Below are 8,359 nucleotides of genomic sequence, written 5' to 3' on the forward strand. Positions count from 1 at the left end.
ACACGTGTTTCCTCCAGCCAATGATGATGTTACACGTGGAAAATCCCCATTGGTCGGGGATGTTAACGGGTTATCGGATCCAAAACCCGACCCGATAGCTTAACGACGTTCCGTTACGGTGGATGCCACATGTCGGTCACCCTTGACGAAAGCACTTCTGTGACGCGCGGTTTATCGTCATGGAAGTGGACACTTCCGTGATGATAATTTTGGTAATGTCATGGAACACTTCTACGACAGCACAGGTATGACTATCTTGATTCTGTCATAAATTTGTCATGGATGTACATGCATGACAAAAAACGCGACCTACTGTGACAAACACGTATCATCACGGAAGTGTATTTTTTTTGTAGTGATGTCTTCCCAAGGTTGATACGGAATATGAAGAGGCATGTAAAGACCATGGGATTGAGCTTTAGACTTAGCTTTGCGACATGTAGAGCATCGGTTGGTGAAGCGTGAGACGTCGCAGAACATCTTGGGACAAAAGTAGTTCTTAGAGAGCATGGCGAATGTCTTGTGACGTCCAAAGTATCCCATGAGTCCGCCTCCATGAGCCTCTTGCAAAAGGAGCAAACGAAGAGAAGCCTCGGGAATGCAAAGTTTGTTAGCTCTCATAAGATAATCATCCTTGATGTAATATCATTCCCAAGATGTATGCGTCAAACACTTAGCATAAGGAGTAGGAAAGGAAGGATCATTCGCATACAAGTCTTTTATGTGCTCAAAACCAACAACATTCAACTCAAGTTTAGTGACAAGTGTGCATATCCGTGAAAGTGCATCCGCAACTACATTTTCCTTACCCTTAATGTACTTGATCACATAGGGAAAAGATTCAATAAATTCACTCCATTTGGCATGACGCTTGTTCAACTTAGTTTGACCTTTTAAGTACTTAAGCATTTCATGATCGGTATGTATGACAAACTCATGGGGTCTAAGATAATGTTCCCAAACATGTAGCACACGCACTAAAGCATACAACTCTTTGTCATAGATGGGATAGTTAAGTTGAGCACCAGAGAGTTTTTCACTAAAATATACAATGGCTCGTTTTTCTTGCATCAAAACTCCGCCAATTCCGGTACCACTTGCATCGCAATTAACCTCAAAAGTTTTGTCAAAGTTGGGCAAAGCGAGAAACGGAGCATGAGTAAGCAAAGATTTGAGCTCATCAAAAGCGATAGATTGCAAGGGTCCCCAAACAAAAGGAGCATTTTTCTTACTAAAAGCATGCAAAGGAGCGGAAATAGTGCTAAAATCTTTCACAAAGCGACGATAGAAACCCGCAAGGCCAAGAAAGCTACGCACTTGTTGCGAATTGGTGGGTTGGGGCCAAGTTTTAATTTCCTCAATTTTAGATTCCTCAACATGGACACCCTTGGAAGAAACCACGAAACCCAAGAAAACAAGCTTGTCAACTCCATTTGTGCACTTTTTCATGTTGGCATAAAGGCATTCCTTGCGAAGAGTTTGCAAAACATCCCTAACATGACTTAGATGCTCTTTCATGGATTTGCTAAAAACAAGAATGTCATCAAAGTAAACCACAACAAACACTCCAATGTAAGGGCGAAGCACAAAATGCATAAGACGCATGAAAGTACCGGGAGCTTCCGACAAACCCATAGGCATAACCAACCATTCGTATAAGCCAAATTTTGGTTTTTAAAGTCGTTTTCCATTCATCACCTTCTTGTATGCGGATTTGATAATAACCACTTTTAAGATCCATTTTTGAGAAAATGGTGGCACCGCTAAGTTCATCAAGCATATCATCTAGGCGAGGAATGGGATGCCTATAACAAACGGTAATAGCATTGATTGGTCTACAATCCGAGCACATGCGAAAACTACCATCTTGCTTGGGCACAAGTATAACCGGAATGGCACAACGGCTTAAGCTTTCACATACATGTACGTTGTCGATTAGTTGTTGTACTTGCCATTGGATCTCCTTAGTTTCTTCGGGGTTGACGCGGTATGGAGCTTCGTTTGGTAGAGGCGCTCCAGGGATGAGGTCGATTCGATTCTCAATGCCTCGTAGTGGAGGTAGTCCCGGAGGTAGCTCATCAGGGAAAACATCTTGGAATTCCTGCAAGAGAGAAGACAACACTAAAAGGTAGATCATGAGAGGTGTTAGTTTTTGGTTCCCTATCATTGCACACAAGGACAAAGTGCATAACACTTGATGGGTTCTCACACACTTCTCTCGTCTCACTTTTGGTGGCAAATATGACTAAGTTTTTCTTGTCGCTCATCATGGAGGCACTCAGTTTTGGCTTGTGGCTCTCAACCTCTTTTGGGTGGATCACTTTATCGCTCTTCTCTCCGTGATGGGCGGCTTGCTTGTCGGCTATCACTTGACTAGGAGACATAGGTCATAGCACATATTCCTTCTCTTTCATCTTGAATCTATAGTGATTGGTACGCCCGTTATGGATGACGCCGCGGTCAAATTGCCATGGTCGACCAGAAGGATGTGACAAACGGACATTGGGACGACATCACACTCCAAAGTGTCCTCATATGCTTCAATTTTGAAGGAAACCTTGACCGTATGCTCAACCTTTATAGTGCCGGAATCGCTTAGCCATTGGACTTTGTAGGGGTGCGGGTGCTTCATCTTGACCAATTGTAGCTTCGAGCATAGTTCTTCACTTGCCAAGTTGTGACAACTACCTGCATCGATGATGACCTTGACAGACCTTCCATTGATGCTGGCCTTTGTGTGGAAGATGTGGCATCTTTGGTCTTCGTCTTGTTGATGTTGAAGAGTCAAGACTTTGGAGACAACGAGGGCAGGGCTCGAATCCTCATCACAAAAGACTTGATCATCTTCATCTTCATTCACACGCCGGTGCATGTCCACTTTCTCAAGGGCTTCCATCTCCTCTTCACTCATGGAGTCATAAGTCCCGTCGTTGTTGAGGATCATAGTGCGCTTGTTTGTGCATTGGAAGGACTTGTGGCCTCGGCCGCCTCAAGTGAAACACTTGAAGGAGCTCGTCTTGACGGTCTCGTCAGTGGGAGTAGATGATGAAGCACGCGGCTTGAAGTTGCTTGTAGTAGGGGGGAGACGACTTGAGCTCGTCGAAGTTTTCTTGTAGCTTGACTTGTCGTCATTTCTTGTAGATGGCTTGGTTGAGGTAGAAGTTGGAGGAGTCGTTGAAGCTTGGGTGTTGGAGAAGCCGTAGGTCTTGGATGAGTACTTGGCATACTTGAAGTCATCTTGCACTTGACGTTCCGCTTTGTTAGCTTGATGCATGAGCTCAATGAGGTTGGAGTAGGGTTGGAAGTTGGCAATCTTCTTGATGGGATGATTGAGGCCATTCAAGAAGCGTGCCATAGTTTGCTCATCATCTTCCGTGACATTGGCTCGTATCATGGCTATCTCCATTTCCTTGTAGTATTCTTCAAAACTCTTTGTTCCTTGCTTGAGGAGTTGGAGTTTCTTGAAGAGGTCGCGGTTGTAGTAGGTGGGCAAAAAACATGCTCGCATGACATCCTTCATTTGAGCCCAAGTGGTGATTGGTGGTTCACCCTTTTCTTTTCGGTGCTCAAGGACTTGTTCCCACCATATGAGCACATAATCTTGGAACTCAAGTGATGCCATAGCGATCTTCTTCTCTTCCTCATAGTTGTGCAAACGAAATATTTTGTTGACCTTCAATGCCCATGAGAGGTACTCTTCCGGATCATTGCTTCCATTGAACTTGGGCAAGGTGAATTTTAGCTTGCTGTAGCGTTTCTCTTCATTGTGTTGTGGTCGAGGATGATGATGACGCCCTTGACGTGGAGGATAATCGACCTCATGTTGCTCTTGGCGTGGAGGAAGTTCGTGATCATCTTGCTCATATTGAACTTGAGGTTGTGGAGGTGCTTGTCGAGCTTGCGGGGGAGCTTGTCGAGCTTGAGGAGGAGCTTGAGGAACTTGACGTCGCACTCTTGGTTGGTAGTTCCGCTCTTGGATTTCTTCTCGAAGTGCTTCCTCTTGATTGCGCCTATCGCGGTTGCATTGGGCGATGGCTCGACTTGATTCTTGAAGGGCACGTTGCGCCTCAAGAGCTTGTGCTTCACGTTGTTGTTGTTGAAGACATTGAGCCTCGGTGTCTTGTTCTTCTTGATGTTGACGCGCTCGTTGAGGGAGTCCTGGACTAGGGGGTGTCCGGACAGCCGGACTATCGTCGTCCGCCGGACTCCAAGACTGCGAAGATAGAAGACTGAAGACTCCATCCCGTGTCCGGATGGGACTTTCCTTGGCGTGGAAGGCAAGATTGGCAATACGGATATGTAGATCTCCTACCATTGTAACCGACTCTGTGTAACCCTAACCACCTCCGGTGTCTATATAAACCGGAGGGCTTTAGTCCGTAGGACACAACATACATCACAACAATCATACCATAGGCTAGCTTTAGGGTTTAGCCTCCTTGATCTCGTGGTAGATCCACTCTTGTACTACCCATATGATCAATATTAATCAAGCAGGACGTAGGGTTTTACCTCCATCAAGAGGGCCCGAACCTGGGTAAAACATCGTGTCCCTTGTCTCCTGTTACCATCCGCCTAGACGCACAGTTCGGGACCCCCTACCCGAGATCCGCCGGTTTTGACACCGACATTGGTGCTTTCATTGAGAGTTCCTCTGTGTCGTCACCGATAGGCTCGATCGCATCTTCAATCAACAACGCTGTCCAGGGTGAGACTTTTCTCCCCGGGCAGATCTTCGTATTCTGCGGCTTCGCACTGCGGGCTAATTCACTTGGCCATCTGGAGCAGATCGAAAGCTACGCCCCTAGCCATCAGGTCAGATTCGGAAGCCTAAACTTCACAGCCGACATCCGCGGGGACTTGATCTTCGACGGGTTCGAGCCAATGCCAAGCGCGCCGCACTGTTCCGATGGGCATGATCTAGCTCTGCCGCTGAACAGTGCCTTGGTGGCCGCACACGAATCCGCTTCGGCCCTTAGTCCGGAGCCGATCGCCCAGACCGAGGACTGGTGGATGGACACCACCTCGGGGGCTTCAACTTCCACGGCGATGGAGTCAAACACTAACCTTGTCCCTCGCGAAACTCGTGATTCCGAGGTGCCGGAGTCCTTGCCGGACTCCGGACCTCCCACGCCCCTACCAATCGAATCGGATTGGGCGCCGGTTATGGAATTCACCGCCGCGGACATCTTCCAATACTCACCCTTTGGCGACATCCTAAATTCGCTAAAGCATCTCTTGCTATTGGGAGAGTCCTGGCCGGACTATGGCCAGGATATTTGGGATACGGACGACGAAGAAATTCAGATCCCACCCACCACCCACTTTGTAGCCACTGTCGACGACCTAACCGACATGCTAGATTACGACTCCGAAGACATCGACGACATGGACAACGATGCCGGAGACGAACAAGAACTAGCGCCTATAAGGCACGTAAAGACCACCTCGTCATACGACGTATACATGGTGGATACCCCAAAAGGAAGCGACAACGAGGACCAACGGGGCGCGGCAGAAGATAATCCCGCCGACAAACAATGAAAACGGTGACGCAGACGCCGCCCTAAGTCCCGCCTCGAAAACAACAACGCTCTTAATGACCCAGCAATACAGCAGGGAAAACCAGTGGATGACGACAAGCAACCGTCCGAACAAGACGAGTCAGACAATCAGTCCGGGCCCGGCGAAAACAATAGTCCGGACGATCTCACACCGGACACACCACCGGAGAATAAAAACCTTCGGAAAAGACTCGTCAACACCGCAAGAAGCTTGACGAAGGAAAAACGGAAGCACAAAACAGCGGAAGATACACTTAGAATGAGGTGGAGCAAAGTGCTCAAAACCACAGACAAATATGGCAATGGCCATCAATCAAAGAGCTACCCGAAGCGCAAGCTACTGCCAGAATTTGTTGAGGAGGCCATAGAGCCCCCACTATCAAAAAACAAAGAAGCCGCCTGGTTGGATAGACGGCCAGATGATAGGCCAAAATCTGAAAGCGGCGCCGCATATAAACCGACTAACGACCCTGGAAAGACAGATGGCCCAGCCAGGTCCATTTACGGGCCAAAGAAGAGGGCCCCAGGAGGCAATACAACACGCCAAGTGTCCGAAGACATTGGTGCACCCAAATACAGGGGCGCCGCACACCCACTATGTTTCACCAACAAGGTGCTGGATCACGAATTCCCAGCAGGGTTTAAACCCATAAACATAGAGGCCTACGACGGAACAACAGACCCTGGAGTCTGGATAGAAGATTATATACTGCACATACACATGGCTAGAGGAGACGATCTCCACGCCATAAAATACCTACCCCTCAATCTCAAAGGGCCAGCCCGTCATTGGCTCAAAATCCTCCCAGAAAACACCGCTGGAAGTTGGGAAGAGCTCGAGGACGCGTTTAGAGCAAATTTTCAAGGAACTTATGTCCGCCCTCCGGATGCAGACGATCTAAGTCATATAACTCAACAGCTCGGAGAGTCAGCGTGCAAATTCTGGAACAGGTTCCTCACCAAAAAGAACCAAATAGTCGACTGTCCGGACGCCGAAGCCTTAGCAGCTTTTAAAGACAACTTCCGAGATGAATGGCTCGCCAGACACCTCGGCCAAGAGAAGTCGAGGACAATGTCCGTGCTAACAAGCCTCATGACCCGCTTTTGTGTGGGAGAAGATAGCTGGCTAGCAAGATGCAGCACCAGCGACCCAAGTACATCCAAGATCACAGATGGAAACGGAAAATCACGGCGCAGAAAAGAGCAGCGCCAGAATAAAGAGAAAAGCCCGAAGGGCACGGCAGTCAACACCAGATTCAAAAGCTCGCGGCCAAACAACAAAACACCGCCCCTTAAGGATAACAGCGATGAGCTATCCAGTTTAAACAAGATTTTGGGTCGGATATGTCAAATCCACAGTACCCCCGGAAGGCCTGCAAACCACACCCACCGAGATTGTTGGGTTTTCAAATAGTCCAGCCGGCTAAACGCCAAACACAAGGGGCTTGACGCATCAAGCGAAGATGATGACAAACCCCACCAGCAGAGCACCGGAAAACAAAAGACTTTCCCACAAGAGGTCAAAGCAGTAAACTCACTTCATGTGATAATACGGAAAAATAGTGCGGCACCCTCTAAAAAGGGTCTCGCACAGTCCAACCCAGCGGAACATAGAGACTGGACATCAAAACCAATCACTTTCGACCACCTGGATTATTCCAGAAGCGTTCGAAATGCAGGATGGACTGCCCTGATATTGGATCCTGTAATCGACGGACTGCAATTTACACAAGTCCTGATGGACGGAGGCAGTGACCTAAACCTGCTGTATCCAAACACAATCCGCAAGTTGGGGATAGACCCTACTAAAATTCGACACAGCCGCACTTCCTTCAAAGGAGTGACGCCAGGCCCTTATGCCAAGTGCACAGGCTCCCTATTACTAGAAGTTGTGTTCGGATCACCGAACAACTTTCGACGCGAAAAACTAATCTTTCATATCGTCCCATTCAAAAGTAGCTATCAAGCACTCCTGGGACGAGAAGCTTTTGATCGCTTCAACGCCATACCACATTACGCGTCTCTTACACTTAAGATGCCGGTCCACGTGGCATCATTTCAGTGTGAGGGTCATTCAAAGACCCCGGACCCGGTTAGACGAGTCCGTCGTAAATAAGCTAGGGGCTCCCCAGCCACGCACCCCTTCACAAGGGGCTGCGTGCACAAGAACAGCGAGCTCATATAGACTCCGCTTTACTTATTTTTATTTTTATTTCATACATATTCCTTTCGAACGAATTCCTTTCAAACTAAGTTCCTCTCTTTTTACAGATGAACAACATGCACACCCGTCCAGGATAACGGCACAACGGAGACACAGGCGCAGACGTGCAGTAGGGACCCGTCGCGAGGATTCTTTTCAGATTAAGACCCTGCGTAAACCTTTTTTACTGTCTCTTGTTGTTATAATCCCTTGGTTTCTTATTATAACCAAAGTGGAGCCTGACGTTTTGGCATCGGCCGCGTCAGAGGAGCATGCTCGTACCTGGACACTAGGGGCTTAGGGCATTGTTCTGCCCATTATCATAAAGACCGAACACCTTAGGGACTGTTCGGTGTCTCGAGTTAGGCCTTATATGCATCAGCTCCGAATCATGTCTTTGGTCAAATGTTGGGTTTGCCTGGCTCCTGTGTTTTTCTGCCTTACGTTCCGTATCATCGGCTAACGCGGCACCAGGAGAACTACTACGATTGTGCCCCAGTTCGGCTGGGCGAGCACCTCAGTAGAGAAAGCCAAAAACCGACTGTCATGATACAGCGAGAGACTGGTCAACCACTCGATCGACTACCGGAAT

This window comes from Triticum aestivum, chromosome 5B (genome assembly GCF_018294505.1).
Source record: "Triticum aestivum cultivar Chinese Spring chromosome 5B, IWGSC CS RefSeq v2.1, whole genome shotgun sequence".
NCBI lineage: Eukaryota > Viridiplantae > Streptophyta > Magnoliopsida > Poales > Poaceae > Triticum > Triticum aestivum.